Source organism: Myotis lucifugus, unplaced genomic scaffold, assembly GCF_000147115.1.
Source record: "Myotis lucifugus unplaced genomic scaffold, Myoluc2.0 scaffold_89, whole genome shotgun sequence".
NCBI lineage: Eukaryota > Metazoa > Chordata > Mammalia > Chiroptera > Vespertilionidae > Myotis > Myotis lucifugus.
The window spans coordinates 2,905,788-2,927,020 of NW_005871137.1; the positions used below are offsets into that span (position 1 = coordinate 2,905,788).

A 21,233-nucleotide genomic window follows, 5' to 3' on the forward strand; every position below is an offset into this window, starting at 1 on the left:
TGCTCAATTGTTGTCAACCTATGAACAAGGAGGTCATGGTTCAATTCCTGGTCAGGGCACATGGTTCGATCCCCTGTCAGGGGTGTGTGGGAGGCAGCCAATCAGTAATTCTCTCTCATCATTGATGTTTCTATCTCTCTCCCTCTCCCTTCATTTCTGAAATCAATAAAAATATATTTTTACAAGTATATAATTATCATCTAAGACCTCATGAACAGTCCACATAAATCATGAGACTATAGCAGCTACTGTATATTTTGTTATTTATGAATTCATTTTCCTACTTTTGTCTAGATTACTTTATATAAAGAACACTGAGGTTTGCTAACATTTTAGGTTTTGCTTGGGAATATGAGTAGACTGACCTCAACTCATAGGACAGTGATGGCAAACCTATGACACACATGTCAGAGGTGACACGGGAACTCATTTTTTTGGTTGATTTTTCTTTGTTAAATGGCATTTAAATATATAAAATAAATATCAAAAATATAAATCTTTGTTTTACTATGGTTGCAAATATCAAAAAATTTCTATATGTGACACGGCACCAGAGTTAAGTTAGGGTTTTTCAAAATGCTGACACACCGAGCTGAAAAGGTTCACCACCACTGTCATAGGATATAGGAGTTGATGGAATTTGTGTATCCCTTGTAGTAGGGAGACATATGTTTCAACTGGAAAAGAGTAGAAAGCTAAGAAGAAAGATGACTGGACTTCAGGAAATTTGTTCCTCCAGATCCAAACTCCACTCTTATCTTTCTAAAATAATTACCCAGGAATCTGACCTGTATGAACTACATCTCGACTTCCTTCTCTGATTTCAGATTGGATTTGCCAATGGAGAAACCAGTAAGTATTTGGACAGTAGAACAAAAATAAAGCCAAGATATTTACTCCTTTGGTTAATTCTTATGTAGTAGTCACAAACTGGCTCTGTCCCAAGATCAAAGGGTATAGTATAGTCTCTGTCAGGTGGTTCTCTCCACAGAAGTATTTTTTAATAAGTTCATATAATTGCTTCCTCCTCTTCCATTTAAGGGCAGGGTGTAGTAATGACTTAACCCCAGATAACAACCATCCCTTCTTGCCTTTTCTAAATTCTGCAGACTCCTTTATAAATAGCCCTTGTGTTATATTCTTCTTTGCTACTTGGTTGAAGCATGGCATGTTTCCTGATGATAAAAGAGTTTAGAAAGTATGTGGAAACCTTAGTGGATTCCCCACTTATACGACCAAGTTTACACTTAAACTACATTAATTAACACTTAATCCATCATTTTCTCTGGACTGAATTATACTTTAACTCTCTAATATACTTTCTTAAAGGTCTTCTTTATTTTTTTTGGGGGGGGGAGTCATGTCCTTCCATCAGTTAAAAACATAAACATGTATCTGTAATAAATTAGGTTTTATTCATTGGTGATTAATATAGGTATTACAGAAAATCAAAAATAGAAAATTTAAAGTAAGGTAAAAATAAAGAAAAATCCTAATATTTTATTTTTCTACCCCAATGAAGTATATTAGGCATCCTTGAGATTCATAGAGAACATTTTGGAAATCACTATAGATAAAGTGATAGCATGCATTTATTTTCTTGTCTCAAGACATTTTGCTGTCAAGAAAGGTTGATTTGTCATCATTGTTTGGTAGTTGGTATGTAGGTACTATTTTCATTTTTGTACTCACTTCTTGCTGCTGGGTATGGGGTTGACCTTTTTACTGATTTTCTATAATAGAACAATATCAAGCAAATGAGAAATTACTAGACAGAATTTCTTAGGAGGAAAATAGGGAATAGGTTCAAATGGTAGGTGTGCTTTGCTGCCTTCCCTGAGAATCACATTGTCACATGTTGGGGAATAAGGTATGTTAAGGTCTTGCATATGTATTCATTCTGATGTGGAGTAATGAGTGGGGTTTGAGGGAAATCAAATACTGGAAAAAGAAAATTTAGAATAATGGTAGGACACAAAAAGTGGAATCATTGAGGTACAATTTGCTTCTTTTATTTTAAATATTAATCAACATGAATTCCTTGGAATCTTGTATTGCCAGTCTCTATGATTCTGAAAATATGAGACTAATGAAGGTCTGTAGGGTTTACATTTCAAAATGATCAGATGTAACCATGAGAGTAAGCTTGCATATTTCACATAAATTCACAAAAATGAATTTATATAAATTCTTCAAGTTAGCTGTCACAGAATAGGCTCGGATTTTCTATTACCTAAATGTTATTTGATTTTTAAATCAGATCTTTGTCAGAAGTTCCAGTAATAATTTCAGGGTATCAAAAAAATAGATGTAAATTTGCTGCAAGAGGCAGCATAATGTGAAATGTAACATTTTGATAATTATTTTTTCATGGAGAAAATCTCTGGTGGAAGGGGGGAAAAGCCCAGCGTTCTGCCCAGACTAAAAGCTAACCTCAGCGATCACATATCTAATGACTACCTGTCTCCTACTGCCACCCCTTATGCTTATGTTTGAGGCATTCCAACATTTTAATGACCATCTGCATAAACCAGCTGCTGATCCTTGTATTTAAATCTTATTGCTCAGCATTAATTTATACTGAATTTTTAGTTTTCCATAGCCTCTGGGCCTTTTCTGTTAGTCAACAATAATAATAAAAATAACTAGGATACTAATAATATGCTTCATTTAATAGTCACAAGAATTAAATTGATTGTGCTGACCAAATAATGCAAATATGCCATTGAAATTTCAGAAATCCATCATAAATTGCCTTTGCCCTTTATAAAGTATCCAAACATTCTAGGAACTCAACCATTCAAATCAGGCAAGGCCTAAGTCAATACTAATTTAATAAGCATCTACTTTCTGTGACAAAGAAATATAATTCTACAATATAAATGCTGCCATAAAAATCAACACGATGCTTATCCGCCAGCAAGTACATGCTCCTTCTTAAAATCCATCAGATCTCTATAAAATATTGTCAAACGTACCCTGGCTTTTATTATCTAAACCTTGTTTTGTTTTAATAAGTGGATTTTGGTTACATCATAAGGTCAAAGGCATACTATGGGGCAAATTACAGATTAAATTAGTGAACCAATATAAAATAACAGACAGTGCTCTAAGCCTAAACATAAGCAATAACCTTCTCCTTTTTTCTTTATAGTTTCCTCTTAAAATCCTTAACATCCCACCTGACTATATATAGTAAATATATTTTATATATATAAAATCTGTTTATATTTTGGCAAAAATATATATACAAACAAGATTTTTTTGGTGGTAATTTTTTAATCATCTTATTGATACTTTTTTCTTTTATAATATTTGATGATTTCATTTTTACCTTTTTATACTATATATGGAAGTGTTTAATTGTCATTATATATGGTGGGCAAAAGTAGAGTTACAGTTATAATAAAAAAATTATGCAATAATCAATAAATAATAATACAAGAATAAACTGTTTCACTTACCACTGTACATCTACTTTTGCTGTCCCCTGTATATGCATAATTCGTTTAAATCCTGTACTACTTAAGACCTTTGTGATTAAAATTTATTTTTGGAGATTCTGTACTCTGACTTGTTTTTCAAGGTAATTCTAAATAAACCTTTGGAGGCCTTTTCCCCATGAATCTATTTGAACATGAAGAAAAAAAGCATCTTACTCTCGCATAGCTGCCTTCCAATGTTTAGTAATAAATCCAGTATTCTATGGGATAAGTAGTAGCAGTCGCTTTAGAAAACAGCTTTAAAATCTCTTATATTAGGAGTTAATGTCATCTAACAGGTAATTCCATAGCAATTTATGGTTAATAGCTCTTCATCATACTACTGGGAAGGAGCAACTAATTTAATATGTATCATTATATTGTTATATGTTCATGGTTATTTTATATTTATTCTTCTGTATTGCTGAAACAATTTGAATTATATTGCCTTTCTTATTTTATAGTACACAGAAGTAAAAATACTTCAGTAATTTCCAAATTGGATTTGTTTGATGAATTTAAGTGCAGCCATAAGTGTTCTTTTAGAAGTGGACTTTATGGTTAATTATTCATCAAATTTTAGTTAATCTTCCATTCCAGCACAGCAAACACATTCCACTATCCCTTAGATATTGTTTCCTTCCAGCTCTATTTCTTCACTCTGGCCTCTTTCTTCCTATGTACTGTGCTATTTTATGCACTCTCAAATAGGAGACCAATTAGATGAAAAGATTTAATCTAGATAGATATATGCATTATATGTTTTAGGGTATACTGATTTACATTCATGAACACCCAGATACCTGCACATCTTATAAAATTATAGATTCACAATATCTCAAGATTGGACATTTAGGTGTTTTGTCTGAATGCACAAAAGTGTTTTAAATAGAAAATTATTTAGAGCCAGAATATCTACATCTCTTTACCTAACGGGGTTACAAAATAGAGTTTAGCTTGCAAGTCAGTATGGCAAATTTATCTCCTTGATCTTAATTTGTGATAGCTTAAAAAGTTAAAATATGTGTCTCAGGAAAAATAGATTGATGGGAAAATTGAGAAGGTAGAGTAATGCAGTAAAGTTCCTTTATATAGTAAGCATTGCACCCAACCAAACAGAGTCACATGATAATAGCGACTTGTTATTGCCTTGCCTGTTCACTGACACAATGTGTTCTGCTCACTAGGAAACAGAAATCCTCAGCTGACTATTGTTAAAGAAAGTACATTGTCTCCCAAATAAGAAAGAATTTGGGATCATTATGTGAAGGCTTCTGCCCTTATGAAAAAGTGTTCCTATGACTTTAAAGCAAGCTATAACTGCAGGTCCAAGACTGAGTTATAAAGTTCAGTTTTCACTGTAATTATTTAGGTAACTTCTATTTTCTTGTCATCTTTTCACCATGCAGATGAGAAAAGCGGAATGGGAAAGATAGAACCAAACTTTGTTAAGTTCAACTGTGTAGGGTTCAATATGATATATTTCCCCATGGGGCACAACTCAGGAATTCATTGATTAATAATAATTTTTCTTCTTAGAGTTTTCCATTTCTTTGTGTGTGTTTTTCTCATCTAATGTGAATTATTCTACCCTTTTCTATGTACCATCAAATCCCAATGACGTCTTGAGACATTTTGTAGCCTTTTTTCCTACCTGCAAATTATCTAATTTATGCAGAATTCCTTTTCCAATTGTACATTTATATTTCATGAAACAGTTTCAAGTTCAGTTTTTATGTATATTGCATGTTCAGTTATAATTAGTCACATATTTCTGAGCATTCAACTCATAGTGTTGGGTATGATAGAACTGTCTCTTTACATTCTATTCAGTTGAGTTCAACAAGCATTTATTGACTTCTATATGCCAGGCTCCATTTGGGATACTTTGACATAGCCAGTGAAAGAATACTGAAAAAACCCTACCCTCGCATGTCTTCCATCTTATAATATACATTCCATAGTTCTGCTTCACCCACCGATAGTTTTCATTTTCTTCTATGATATCCTTTCTTACATGTTCCCCTAGAAATTTTTCAGTGAAAAATTGTGTTAACATTTAATAAAAACAATAATAAAACAGATAACACTTAAGCTGTGCTCATGTGCTAGGCACTGTTTAAGCATATTACATATATTAATTCATTTAAAATGCATAATAAGTCTATGGGGTAGGCACTATTTATGTGAAAGGAGAAACACAGAAATAGAAAAAAAATTTAACTTCTAAGCTTGCCCAAATAACAAGTGAAGCCCTAATTAACCCCAGGCGGCTTAACTTCAGAATTTGTGCTGTTTACCAATAGACATACTGTACCTGTCTAAATCTCTCCAGAAAAGTTTATATAGCATTCCATTTAATATGTTTATTTTAATTACTTGTTCAATAGCAAACTAAAACTCAGCTCATGAGCTTTGATCTGGCTGAAACTATACTGTATATTGAAAGTCAATTTAAAGGCATAAAATAATTATCAGAGCATAGTATCTCTTTTTTATGATTTCCTCATTTATGTCCTACCTGAGAAATATCTACTTGCCCTAATCACTGAATTTTCTCCTATTATTTTCTTGTGTAATTTGTATAGTTATACTTACTACATATAGCTTTACAATCCATTTCAAATTTAGAATAAATAAATTTTTAGATAAAAGTTCATTTTTTATGTCTACATATGGATAGCCAATTGTTTTTAGCACCTCTTGTTGGAAAGACTGTCCTACCTGTCAAAGTTGCTTAAAATTAGTGGACCAATAACTGTTTGTCTAAAGTATTAACAGTAATAAGCATATAGAAAAGTGAGATTTAACAAAACCTTATCTTAAAATATTTATAAGGAACTTTGACATGAAAGAAGTATCATAAGTATAGGATGGAGAAATTGGTAATTCTCTGTTAAACTTATCTGTGCAATATGTTAAATAGTATAACATCATTTGAAAGTATAACCAGATTAGCTTAAAATGCATATTGTAAATTCTAGAGCAACCACAAAATTTTAACTTAGGAAGTATAATTTATGTTGTAAGAAAAGATAAAATCATAAAATCTGAATTATATAAAGAGAAGGCAAAAAAGTTAAAAAAATAGGTTCAAGAACAATTGCAATGAATAGAAAATATTTATAAACATAGCAGATATTAATCCAACTATACCAATAACCATTTTAAATGTAAATGCTCTACATACTCTAAGTCAGGTCATCAGAGTAGGTAAAAAATCTATGTTGTCTAGAGGAGACTCATTTTAAATATAAAGACTTAGGTTAAAACTAAAGGAATGGAGTAATATCGATCATGCTAACAGAATTCAAAAAAAAGTTTGATTAGCTATATTGACTTCAGACAAAGTATACTTCAGAGCAAGTAAATTATCAGGGATAAAAAGGTTTTCACATAATGATATAGTGGGCAAATCAACATAAATAAATAATAGTCTTCAACATGTATGCACCTAACAAAAGAACATAAAAATAAATGAGTCAAAAATTTGACAGAACTGCATGAAGAAATAGACAAATCCACTATATAATTGGAGATTTTCACACTCCGCTTGTAATAATCAAGAAATTTAGCAGGCAGAAAATCATTAAGGATATAGAAGACCTGAACAGCCCAATGAATCAGCTTGATGTAATTGATATTTATAGAATACTCCATCTAATAACAAACAACAGAAAACACATTCTTTTCAGGCTCACATGGCAGATTTAACAGGACAGATCACATTCTGAGACATTAAAAAATGTAAAGACTAAAAACCATACAATGCATGTTTTCAGACCACAAGGGAATTAATTGCACAGTACTTTACATTCTATTTTTGCATTTATTTACTTTATTTATGTATTTATTTATTTACTTTATTCCTTTCTAATCTTAAAGTGACTTCACTTTGTTTGATGATCTACTCAGCAAGTAATTATTGAGGGTGGTTTGTTTTTTAAATTTGACATGCACATATTAGATAAGAAAACTATGAAATTCATTAGATGTAACTCTCCTGGTGGAAGTGGCTTCACTTTGCCACCTCCTAGACACACAAGTTTTCATGCTTCCAATTGTCTGGCTCATTTGTTCCTTTCATATCAGATATCAAGGCCTACCACATTATCTGTGCACTGAAGCGAGAGAGTGAAGGCTGAAGGAGGCTTCGGGGACTCCCAGAGGCTCCAACATTCTCTGCCTTGGTTTATTACTTTTGACTTCCTTGCCTCATCAATTAGCCAAGAATGTACCCCAGTTAATTTTTATAAATACACTCTTGAGCTGTGCTGTACAATATGGTAGCCACTAACCACATGTGGCTTATATAATTTAAATTAATTAAAATAAAATAGAAATTTAGTCTTTCAGGTGCATTAGTCACATTTCAAGTATTCAAGATTCACACAGAACTAGTGGCTACTATACTGGGCAGTGAGAGTTTTAAAATATTCTACCATTGCAGAGAAGTCTGTGGGATAGCACTTATTAGGTTCTCTAAACTGGTCCAAACCAACTTTTGTTATACTGTCAAAGTTCCTTATAAGTATTTTAAAATAAGGTTCTGTTGAGCTCCCTATTTTATTTCTAAGCAAAGATCAAATAATTTTATTAGACATATTTAAGGAAGAATATGACTACTGCAATATTTGATGAAAGATCAACATAAAATAATTGTTTCAAATTTCAGACTACCTAAAGAGATGTTTCGATAACTTATGAACTGTTGGAGAATAGAGACTTTTCTAGTCTCTGTTGTTTCCTAACAAAACTTAGTATAATGCTTTGAACAGAGTAAGCACTCAATAAAGCTTTGTTGAAACAATAATCTAGTATTAATTTGAATGAAAAAAAGTGTAAATGGCAAATCCCTTATGAAAACAATGCCTTGTTACAATTGCAAACAACTTAGCATGTGATCTGCTATTTGTTTTAATTCATTAAAAAGTTTTATTTATTAATTTACATAATTATTTTCTTACTTATTTCGCTGATAATGGATATGTCCTCTCAAAGTACCCTGTGTCACACTGGGTAGGTCTACTTGATTCTCTGAACCAATTGGTTCCCATACTAAACTATGCCTTTGAATTTAATCTTTATCGTTAATAAAAGTACTGCGACTGATAACATTTTTTCATCATTTTTCATTTGTTTAGAACCCATGTAAGGAAGAGGTTTGCTATTTACTGGTATTCCTCATGGTCATTGCCACCAAAGAGTTGATAACTATGCTACTAATTTTAGATTTGTTCTGGAGGCAACGAGAAATTATTAGTAGTATTTGAACTACATGGTATAAGCATAGAATGTTATAATTAATCAGTGGTAGCAAAAGGAATAGTTGTTTATAATAAAACTAGAGGCCTGGTACATGAATCCGTGCATGGGTGGAGTTCCTCGGCCTGGCTGGTGATGGGGGCCAATTGGGGTCATCTTGCCCAGTCCCAATCAGGGCTGATCAGGACCGCGAGAGGTTGGCCAGCCGTGGAAGGTTGGCTGTGGAAGTGCACTGACCATCAGGGGGCAGCTCTTGCATTGAATGTCTGCCCCCTGGTGGTCAATACATGTCATAGCTACTGGACAGTTGTCCTGTCAGAACAATCACTTAGGTTTTTCTATATATAGATACATATATATAGATGAGATGCAAGAATATCAGTTGAGAAAATATTGTCAGAGATGATAAATATATTTGTATATACAAGTTTGTTTCTGAATTTCATATATACAAAAGATAAGAAATATTGAGACATACTTTGTTATTTTTAACTGAGATTGAGATTAGTATTAGCCATTTCAATGCCATTGCCAACTGCCAGTTGAAAAAATGGCATGCCTCTTATGAACTTCTCTGGTTTATAACAATAATATTTATCTTTTGTCTCCACTCTATTAATTATGTTAGTTGGGTATGTTCCAAAGCCAGAAGCCAGAAAGGAAGTATGTACCTAATACTAGGAATAGGGTTGGTGGGGATGAAAACATATCCAAAACTTGTGATTTTCTTTTCTTTTAATATGCCACATTAATTACACTGGATGACATATACACACATTTGTTTGGGACACCCTATATATATAGACTAAAATATATCATCTCAAAGCTGAAAAAAACTCAAATTATTATCTTGTCTAGAACCTTGCTAATAAGAAGATAAAACATCATCAAATGTGTTTTATAGATATGGAATCTAAAGGAAATAAACCAATTATTTTAATCTATATTGTGATATGTAATATTCAATTTATAAGGGTTTATGCTTAATCTTGAAACTTTTCATAAGGTATAATATAAAAACATTGTACTTAATATTATAAATATTAAAGCCAATGTATTTAAAATATGTCAATTATTTAACTTCCTAAAACTTATTCAGAAAAAAATTATAAATGTTCTAAATGCTCCTCTAAGCAATCCATGTTATTCACTTCTTTTCCAAGTTTAGCAAATAATCTAATACTTCTTGGGATAACCCATGAATAAACAGGACTGCATTCTATTCAGATATTAACAGAAAGCTCTTATTTTCCTTTTCTCCTCTTGCAGAGAGACCATATGCATTATGCTTAATTAAAGAGATTTGAAGGCAAGAATTGAGGGTGGAGTGAAAAAAATTAGCTTGTTTTGGGAGATAATTTTGGCAATAATTTGGCAATAAATTAAAACTTTTATTTATGTATTTAGTTAGTTAGTTATTTGTTAATCCTCACCTGAGGATGTTTTTCCATTGATTTTTAGGGAGAATAGAAGAGAGAGGGAAAGACAGAGAGAAACATCGATGTGAGAGAAACACATCAATTGGTTGCCTTCTGCATGAGACCTGACTAGGGCCCAGGCCTAGGAGGATTCTGCAACCCAGGTACATGCACTTGACCAGAATCGAACCTGGGACCCTTTGGTCTGCAGGCTGACACTCTCTATACACTGAGCCGAACTGGCTAGGGCCTAAATTAAACCTTTTAAAATGTGGTTTTTGATCCTTCATTTTTTCATGAATCCCTTTGGCCTGCTAGTGAAGCACTTATAGCTCTTTTCAGATTAATCTTTTAATGTATATAATAAGATGTATAGGGTTACAATAGAATCCAGTTAAATTAATACAGTTATCAAAATATATTTTTTAAACTTTGTGATAGAGTAATATAAAATTTCCCCTGCTAACACATCATATAAGATGACCTAGTAGCAAATCTAGTATCTCTAGTAATTTTGAAATAGTTTTTAGACTAAATAATACTTAAAGATATTATAACACCTGCACTATAAGCTAACAGCTGCAGGAATCAGAGAAGACATAGCCATGAAAGTATCAGTGCAACATTAAATTTGGTATTTATGAACAACATGGGTCAGATTAATCTCTAGATATTTGCAATAGAAATTTTCACTTTCAAAACCTTTTCACATCAGTCACCTATGCCTCAGGTAGAGCTTATAAATATATTTATCTTCTACTTATAAGATTGCTTTTGTATTATTATTATTATTGAAACAAAAAAATTCTGAGCTTTTTAAACTGGACCTGGATTCTAAGAAATAGGCATAGATATTGGGAAATTAGCTGATAGGAAGAACTGGACCAGTATACTGACAAAAACATTAATATGCATTAAATTATTTTGAACATAAAATTACTTCATTAATCTTTTTTTATTTAATCCAATACATAAACATAGTGCTTTACGCATATAGGTTATGTCAGACCGAGATTTCTGAAAACAATAATATTAAAGATGAGAACACCCGAGATAACTAGGAGAGGAATAGTTAACATTTAAACCAAGAAAATGTGTTAAGTAAATAATATTTTCCTGCAAATGTGAAGTCAGTCTGCCAATTAAATGTTGTACATAACTACTCAGTGCCAAGTTAAATACTGACATTTATTTGGAGAGAGGAGAGGAGGGTAAGGAACTGGCGGGGAGAAGAGAGGAGAGGAGGGTAAAGGACAGGAGGGGAGATAGAGAGAAGAAAATTGATTGATTATAAGATTACACCAAGCTCAGCTGATGTGGCTCAGTGGTTGAGCATTGACCCATGAACCAGGAGGTCATGGTTCAATTCTTGGTCAGGGCACATGTCTGAGTTGTGGGCTTCATTACCAGTAGGGGGCATGCAGGAAGCAGCCAAGCAATAATTATGTCTCATCATTGATGTTTCTATCTCTCTTTCTCTCTCCCTTCCCATCTCTGAAATCAATAAAAAATATATTTTAAAAAAAGATTACACCAATTAAAATAAAATATCTTAATTTTTTTAAAAAAAATTTTTTCCTCAACCAAATGTCTTTAGAGTTTACATGCAGTGGTACTCTTAAGACAAGGATTAGGGCTGGCAAATAATTTTTACATATTTGCTACCCTGTTGTGTCTTAATACCCAGGCCTTATTAATCATAAGAATTTAGGGCAGATTCCAGTCAAAATAGCAGCATAGATAAATGCAGTACTCAAATCCTCCCACAACACATCAAAATTATAAATAAACTACACAACGACTATCATCAGAACCTTCTGAAATCTAGCTGAACAGCAGTTCTACAGCTAAGGATATAAAGAAGAAGCCACATTGAGACTAGTAGAAGGGGGGTGGAGAAGCTGAAAGAGCTGGCCCCACACCCACGTCTGACAGATAAAAATCGGGAGGAATATTTCTGCTGCAAAAATTCCCCGTGAGGAGCAAATCCTACCCCAGTCCCCCAAGCCCAGTGTTCCAGAGGCAAAAAAAGAAGTCCCATAACTTCTGACTGTGAAAACCCGCAGCAGGGATTGTGGTTGAGTGAGATAGAGAAGCTACTGGAATCCCATGTTCTCCTCTAAAAGGGCCTAGGCACAGGCTTACTTGGACTCACTCCCTCTGAGCTTCAGCTCTGGGTCAGCAGCACGAAAGGTACAAGACGAAGAACTGAATTGTCTGGCATCAGAGCAAGAGCTGGAGGGGCAGCTTTCTTTCAGACAGAAGGGCTGGAAGAGTTCATTGCTCCTTTCTCAGACGCCCTCCCAACACCACCACAGGTGGCCACCATAATTGACCCTCCATCAATCTGATTAACACTGTTGGCCCTACCTTGCTGATTCCCTGAAACTCCATCCCACCCAACTTGTAGGCCCACCCAATCTCTTTCCAGTGGCTTTTTTTGTACTAAAGACCATCATGCTTTGTACTTTCCTAATATCTCTCAAGCAGAATCTGGCCTCAGCATGCCCCATACCTCTCACTGAATGGCCCTAGGTCTGGCACTAGCAATAGAAGACTTGGTTCTCAGCTTGGCCTCTCCCAGGCATCTCCAAGCCCAGCACAAGTAGCAGCCACCTGCAGATTGCCTTGTGACTCATGCCAGGCGGCCTTGGGCAGGGCATCTCCTGGGAAGCCCCAGAATCAGCACACCTGATAGATAGCATTAGACCAAATCAAAGTACCGCCCAACCACTTTCACAAGCAACACACTCATGGGATGGACTCAGTAGGCACCAGAGCCCCCCTGAAGTAAGTCCAGCTCTATGGGTTGGAACCAAACATAGCTGATCCTCCACAGTTGCCCAGCCAGTCCTCGAAGCTGACTGACCTGAGAGTAAATCTCTCCCACTGATGTACCAACAGCCATCAAGACTCAACTACAAGTCTGCTGGCATGGATCAGTGGTTGAGCATTGACCTATGAACTAGGAGGTCATGGTCAGATTCCTGGTCAGGGTACATAACCAGGTTGTGGGCTCTATCCTCAATGTGGGATATGCAGGAGGCAGCCGAGCAATGATTGTCTGTCATCATTGATGTTTCTATCTCTATATCCTTCTCCCCTTCCTCTCTGAAATCAATACATACATATATATTTTTAAAGACAGAACTACAAGAGGAGGGTGCACCTGGAGTGCCCAGCTCAGATGATCAGAGAGGCTGTGCCACTGGACTCTATAGAATATCTACTGTATACGACCACTCTACTAAACACAGGCAATGTAGCAGTTCTATTTAGTACATAAAAACAAGCCCAGGGAGAGAGCCAAAATGAGGAGACAAAGAAACATGTCCCAAATAAAAGTACAGAACAAAAGCTGCAGAAAAATGACTAAACAAAATGGAAACAAGCAATCCACCAAATACAATTTAAAACACTGATTGTAAGGATGCCCAATGAACTTATGAGAAAATTAGATGAATTTAGTGAGAACTTCAACCAAGAGGCAGGAAACATAAAAATGGAGATATGAAACATAAAAAAGAGCCAGTCATAAATGAAGAATTACACTAACTGAAATGAATAAAAAATTACAGGGAATCAACCTTGGAGTAGGTGAAGCAGAGGATCAAATCAGAGATTTGGAAGATAATGAATCAGAAAACACCCAATCAGAACAACAATAAAAAAATAAGAAACTGAAAAAAATGAGGATAGTATAAGGAACCTCTGGGACAACTTCAAGCATATCAACATTCACATCATGAGAGTGTCAGAAGAAGAAATAGAGCAAGGAATTGAAAATCTATGTGAAAAATACTGACAAACATCTTCCCTAACATGGTGAAAAAAAAATAGACATACAAGTCTCGGAAACACAGAGTTCCAAATAAGATGAACCCAAAGAGTCCCACACCAAGACAACATATCATAATTAAAATGTCAAAGTAAAAGACAAAAACAAATCTTAAAGTCAGAAAGAGAAAAGCAGTTAGTTATCTATAAGGGAGCTCCCATAATATTGTCAGCTGATTTCTCAACACGAACTTTTCAGGCCAGAGGGATTGGCACAAAATATTCAAAGTGATGATAAGCAAAGACCAAGTTTACACAGCAAAGCTATCATTTAGAATCAAAGGAACGATAGAGCTTCCCAGACAAGAAAAAGCTAAACAACTTCATCACCACAAAACCAGTATTACAAGACATGTTAAAGCCAGGCGGGGGGGTGGGGGGTGGGGGGGAGAATATCTGACCTGGGGGCCATATATGACCCACAAAATCATTTGGTCTGGCCCTGACAAGGCATTATGAGTGAATTAATTAAATGTTTGACCAAATATAGCAGGCTAATTTTTAAGTTGACAATTTTGTATGGCACTCAAATTATGTTATAGTATCCAAATGGCCTTTGGCAGAACAAAGGTCCCCCACTCCTGTGTTAAAGGGTCTTCTTTAAGAAGAAGACAAAAAAATTAAAAATAATGAGTAAGAAAATGGCAATAAAGATATATCTATCAACAATTGCTTTAAATGCAAATGGTTAAATATTCCTATCAAAAGACATGTGGAGGCTGACTGGATAATAAAACAAGACCTTTACATGTGCTGTCTACAAGAGGCTTACTTCAGATCAAAAGACACACACAGATTGAAAGTAAAGGGATGAAAAAAGATATTTCATGAAAATAAAAACAAACAAAAAAGCTGGGGTAGCAATATTTACACCAGACAAAATAAACTTTAAAATAAAGACTACACAACAAGAGACAAAGAAGGACCCAGCAATTCCACTTCTGGGTATTTATTCAAAGAAACCTAAAACACTAAATTGAAAAGACGTATACATCCATTTGCTCATCGCAGCATTATATAGAAAAGCCAATATAGAATGCAACCTAAGTGTCCATCAATAGATGAATGGATAAAGAAGTGGTGCATATATACAATAGATTATGACACAACCATCCTATATAATAAAAACCTAATATGCAAATCGGCTGAACGGCCGAACGACTGGTCGCTATGATGTGCACTGACCACCAGGGGGCAGATGCTCAATGCAGGAGCTGCCCCCTGGTGGTCAGTGTGCTCCCACAAGGGGGAGTGCCGCTCAGCCAGAAGCAGGGCTCATGGCTGGCAAGCGCAGCAGCGGTGGCAGGAGCCTCTCCCGCCTACACTGCAGATGAGTGGTAAGAAGCAAGGGGTCCCGTACTACAAGGGCCCAGACTGCGAGAGGGATATCTGACTGCAGCTTAGGCTGGCAGGTGGACATCCCCCAAGGAGTCCCGGACTGCAAGAGGGCGCAGGCCAGGCTGAGGGACCCCCTCAACCCCCAGTGAATGAATTTTGTGTACCGGGCCTCTAGTAAAAAATAGTAACTCAGACAGAGAAAAACAAATGCCGTATTATTTCACTTATATGTGGGATCTAAAAACAAACAAGCAGAACACAAATAGACTCATAGATAGAGAGAACATTTTGGCAGTTATCAGATGGGAGGGGAGTTTTAGGAATGGGTGAAAAAGGTGAAGTACAAATTGAGAGGTACATAATATTCATGGGGTTGTAAAGCACAGCATAGGAAATATAGTCAATAATATTGTAATAACTATGTATGGTATCAGATGGGTACTACATTTATTGAGGTGGTCACTTAGTACTAGTAAGTTATATAATATCTAATCACTTGGTTGTACACCTGAAACTAATATAATATTATATGTCAGCTGTAATTGAAAAATAAAGCATTGTTTCAAGTAAAAGAAAAATATTGAAAAAAAATAAAGCTTATCTATATATAATACGTGCCCAATTTTAAAGGTACTTTACATATATCAACTCTGAGATAACTCTGTATGCAACATGTTGGGAAATTTTTTGTGCCAATCTCTGAACAGTGACAAGCTCAACACATAGGAAATAGCAACAAAACTACCACATCAAAAGATATTACTTTTATAACAAGTCAACTGGCAGTCCCATTTGTTGCCTTATATGATTATATTTATATATTATTGTGTTCCACACAAAAGAAACAAGCTTGAGTAAAACACTAATAATAGCTTATCTATATAAATACGTGCCCAATTTTAAAGGTACTTTACATATATCAACTCTGAGATAACTCTGTATGCAACATGTTGGGAAATTTTTTGTGCCAATCTCTGAACAGTGACAAGCTCGACACATAGGAAATAGCAACAAAACTACCACATCAAAAGATATTACTTTTATAACAAGTCAACTGGCAGTCCCATTTGTTGCCTTATATGATTATATTTATATATTACTTTTATTGACTTTAACAAGGAACTTGATATGATGGGGGGGGGGGGCGGGCAGCGGTGGGAATATTTAGAAGAAGATTACCTTGGTTTGAGCTATGCTCTGAAATGTACCAAGTGTATAGGGAAGTATATGTATGTTGGGCAAGGATATTCGCTGCATTATCATAAATTTTCTCATTTGAAAAAATGAGGAAAATAACCTGTGAAATATCTGGAATCAAATGAAATAATATCTGAAAATTTTCTTTAAACATTACAATATGTTCCATAAGTAGATGTATGTATTTTTTATTTAACTATTTTATCTTAATGTGGCAATTCCTCCAAGAAGTCTTCCCTAAACTTTCATTTTGAACTGTTTTCTTTCATTGTGGTTGCATAATACCTTGCACAAATATTTACAAAAATACTTACATGTCTAATTCATCTTCCTCACCAAACACACACAGTGATTATGTACTGCGCATTTTTGTAATGGTAGAGTACAGTATACTAGAGATGCTAAGCAAATATTCTGAACTGTACTAAACTAAAATTTAAAAATATTTAAGAGCATTAGTCCTTATTATAGATAAGCATTCATTATATTTTTGGGTTTCTCTTAACAATCTATGAAGTCACTATTATTTTTGTTAAAGATATCACTAAAATCACACAAAAGAAAAAGATAAAAGAGCATCCTCGACCCTAAAATAGTTTCTAAAAATTTACAGTTTAAAAGAAATGTTCACCATTTACTGTCTATTTCACATCTCATTTTCTTTACTCATTTTATTCCTTCTACAATTGTGATTCTATTGAAATATAAGTAGCATTATATTATTTTCATTTAATGGACAATGAAATCTTTTTGAGCCCTTAAGTTTAAGTACTTGAATTTATATTTTAAAATTTCCTGCTAGTACTTTTCAAGTGGATGTGTTGAGTATTCTGTTTAGCTTTTGAACAAGCAGTGGGACACAATCCAGATATTTGCTTGGGTACTGCACAGTAAGCAGAGTCATTTTTCTCTACATGGGGCCTTTTAACGCAAAAAAAAAAAGTACCTTCAGCTGTCTATACCCACAGTGTACCCGGTACTCATGTCTTTTACCAAGCACAAGTGATATATTATTCTCAATGAAAATTAACTGCTTGTTCTCCTGATTGTAGAGTAAACGATGCTTCTCTGCAAACATAAATTTCTCTTAGTCTTAATAAGGTTACCTGTCTTCTAAGTACATTCTTAGTTAGGTATTCTTAAAACCACTTCTGATTCTAGAATAGTAACTGTACATTTTAAGCTTTCGGCTACACCAGTGCAATTCCAACAGTGACAGTTTTCAGTTAATTAGGTTAACTGGAGAAGATATTTACAGCATTCAAGGAAATAGAGCCTACAGGGAGCATGCATATCAAATTGGGTAGTTGCTTTTAAACTCCAAAAGATCCATATTATAACAGACGGTGTACATATCTCATTTAGTCTACCAAAACGCCTTCACAAAAACAACTGGGCCTTCTAAGGCATACAAAATACAAAACATCTGCCTCGGATTTTTTAAAATAATTTTAATTAGTTTTTATTTTAGAACCAAATTAGTTTTAAACAGAGCCGTCAGGGTAATTCCTACCATATAGATGAGATTGATCAGAAATGACTGCAGTTAACTTGGCTGGGAGTCTACAATTTTTCACAGGAAGACTCACAGGCCTGAGCAGCTGGAACTTAAGCTGTCAAAGCCCCAGTTTGAAACCATCCAAACAACCATACACAACTAAGTTACAACTTTTTTTTTTCCCCAAACAGAAGCACAAAATGCCTCACTGGCAGCAAGATTCTCTATACTTAGCTTGTGATAACAGGGTTGCCAGATAGGACCTCTGCCTATCTATCTAGATCTGTATAATGAACTCTCAGAGTACTAGTAAGTATCGATTCGTTTAAAGCAGTTCTGTAATGTACATAATCCGTTGAGTTATAGACTGTAGAGCCTTACTGTCATCATTTGGTCATCAAGTCATTAATATCTCGCTGAATATTTAAAATTACCTCAATAAAGTAAAAAATAAAATAAAATGAAGGCAGGGGTGGGTGAGTGAGTGGCAAGAGATCAACCAAAGAACTTGTATGCATATATGCATACCCCATGGACACAGACAATAGTGTGGTGAAGGCCTGGGTAGGGGTGGGGGGCAGGCTAAAAGGGGTCAATGGGGAGAAAAAGGGAACATATGTAATACCTTCAAAAATATAGATAATAAAATAAAATAAAAACATTCAGTTTAACCATTACATATCATTTTTCTGACAGAAATGACAATTCTGAAGAAAGGGTTTATACTAGTAAATGAATTAGAACATTTTATAAATGAGAACATTTAAAATGATTTACAATAATCTGTTACAAAATATATCAAAAATGACATGAACATTTTGTTACTGGCCTTCAATTCTTCTATTTAAAACAGTCAAAAGCATACATTTAATAATAAAATATAATCCAAAAGTATAATGCATGCTATAAAAATGATAAAAGGTAATAACATTTCTTTTATATTGTCTCCATCCCAAAGTGGAGATCTCCTCGACAAAAATATTATGAGAGAATTTATCAAAAATCAAGACTAGAGCACTAAACTTCAAATATACTCTTAACAGTAAAACAGAGAAAAGTTCAGATATTGCATATCACACTGCAATATTATACTTTATGAAGTCGAAGATATTTTAAGCAATTTTGTAGTGAAAACAGTTGGCTCTTACTGAATTATTTCTTTGCATTCGTGCTAATCCTATATAATAAAAGCCCAGCGACCATAATGGCATAACAACCAGAAGGACCAGAGACCAGAACCACCAAGGCCCCTAGCCAGGCTGGCCCCACCCCCCAGCAAGCAGTTAGGGGCGATCAGGTAGGCAGGCTAGCGGTTAGGGGTGATCAGGTAGGCAGGCGAGCGGTTAGGGGCAATCAGGTAGGCAGGCTAGCGGTTAGGGGTGATCAGGTAGACAGGCGAGAGGTTAGGGGCAATGAGGCAGGCAGGCAGGCAGAGCCCCACGATTGAGTGCCTCAAAGAGGGAGACCCAGGCCACAGCCTGCGGGAGGGACACTCGGTGGCTGCGACAGGAGGCACCTGAGTGGGAATGGCACCTGCAGCCTGGCCCAGGCCCCTGGGTCACAGCCTCCCCCGGCGATTTTGCAGGGTTGGACTGCCAATCCTCCTGCCATGATGCCTGGGCAGATCCCGGACCCTTCCATGACTGCGGGATCTCTGCCAGGGCTCAGACCCCTGACTGGACTCCCCAGCTCAGCCCTGACTGCAGAGGAGCTGAAATATGCTGACATCCACAACACTGGGGCCATGATGGCCCCTTTGCACTTCCTGGAGGTGAAAATGGGCAAGAGGCCTCGATCCGTGAAAAGTGAGCTAGACGAGGAAGAGAAATGGAGGGAAAGGCACCAGAAAAAGGACACAGTGGCGGCAGGCCCATGCAGGAACAAGAAGAATGAGCAGAAGGAGTTTCTGCAGTAGGAATCTGAGCGGCTGGAGCTCATGATGCGGAGCTGAAAACCCAGATGGAGGAGCTGAAGCAGGAGCGGCAGCAGCTCATCCGGATGCTCAGCTGGCATCGCCCCATCTGCATCGTCAGGACCGAAAATGTTAAGACCCCCGACTCAGAAGGCATCCCACTGCTGGAGAAGCTGGAGAAGAAGTGACCATGGGCTGAGAGCAGAATGAGAAGGAGAAGGAAATAAGGAGAGGGAGGACAAACAGGGTCTCAGAAGGCTCTTCCTTGCTGCATGAAAAACTCTTCAATGAGGCTCATCACAGCCAGCATCAGCCGGGCTTTTTTGTGAAACTCAGATCAGCCACACCAGGGGAAGAAACCCAGGCTGATGAAACCCAGAACCAAGCGCTGAGACCAAAGTAGTCCTGAGGGGGGCTGTTCTGCCTGGGGCCAGGCAGCTGTGGGCACTTCTCTGGCCTCTCCGCCAGGGCACCCACCCAAAGGACCTCCAAACAGCCAGGAAAAGCCATGAGTTGCAACCAAAATTATGGCTGAGTATGGAACTCAGAGTGAAACTGCAATCTGCCTGCCCCCAGCCCTGACCCTGACCCTGATCCTGATGCAAGGCTGAAGAAGGGCACAGTGCCAGGCCCTACTGTACCCACCCACCGTGGGTCCTGCCCAGAGTGGCATCCGGGGCACACCCTCGCCGGACCAGCTGGAGTTGAATGGGCATGAGGTATGGGCACCCTTCCCAAGCACATACTCACTGAATGTTTACACACTGGCTGTACAGGCAGGGCTTTCAACTGCACATGTTTTTTATACTTTCTTTTTTTAAAAAATATTTTTTACAAAAAAAAGATTTTATACAAGCAATATATAAGTGGATTTCTATAATCACTCGATGTGATACAGTATAAATATGCTATGGTTTGTTTGTTATGAACAGATGTTCAGCAGTTTTGGCCGTTGCATGTAACTTCTAAATACTGTAGTCTCTGGGTGTTGGGGGTGGCAGGGGCAGGGTGCGATGCATTTCCATCCTGGTAAACCCTTCATAGTACTCAGTTCTGCATTGCTCAGTAAACATTACTCTTACTTAAAAAAAAAAAAAAGAGGGAGGCAGAGGCCACCGGCCGGCGATGCTGTGACAGGTGTGTGGCCGACCAGTGATCACCCCGCAGAGGGAGGCCCAGGCCAGCCAAGCCATTGCACCCCACGCCTGTTGCCTACAGAGGGAGACAATTGGTGGCGGGGGAGGGGGGCAGGGCTGCATAGATGACAAGCAGTGGTAGTGGCAGGA

General features: G+C 36.3%; 1 protein-coding gene and 1 pseudogene across 4 annotated transcripts in view; one reads left to right on the forward strand and one right to left on the reverse strand.

Annotated features, from left to right (window-relative positions):
- The window catches only part of GALNT13 (polypeptide N-acetylgalactosaminyltransferase 13), a 393,823-nt gene that overhangs the window by 277,287 nt on the left and 95,303 nt on the right, over positions 1-21,233 (reverse strand). The gene's annotated exons all lie outside the window — the stretch shown is intronic.
- Positions 19,618-20,135, forward strand: LOC106697633 (annotated as a pseudogene).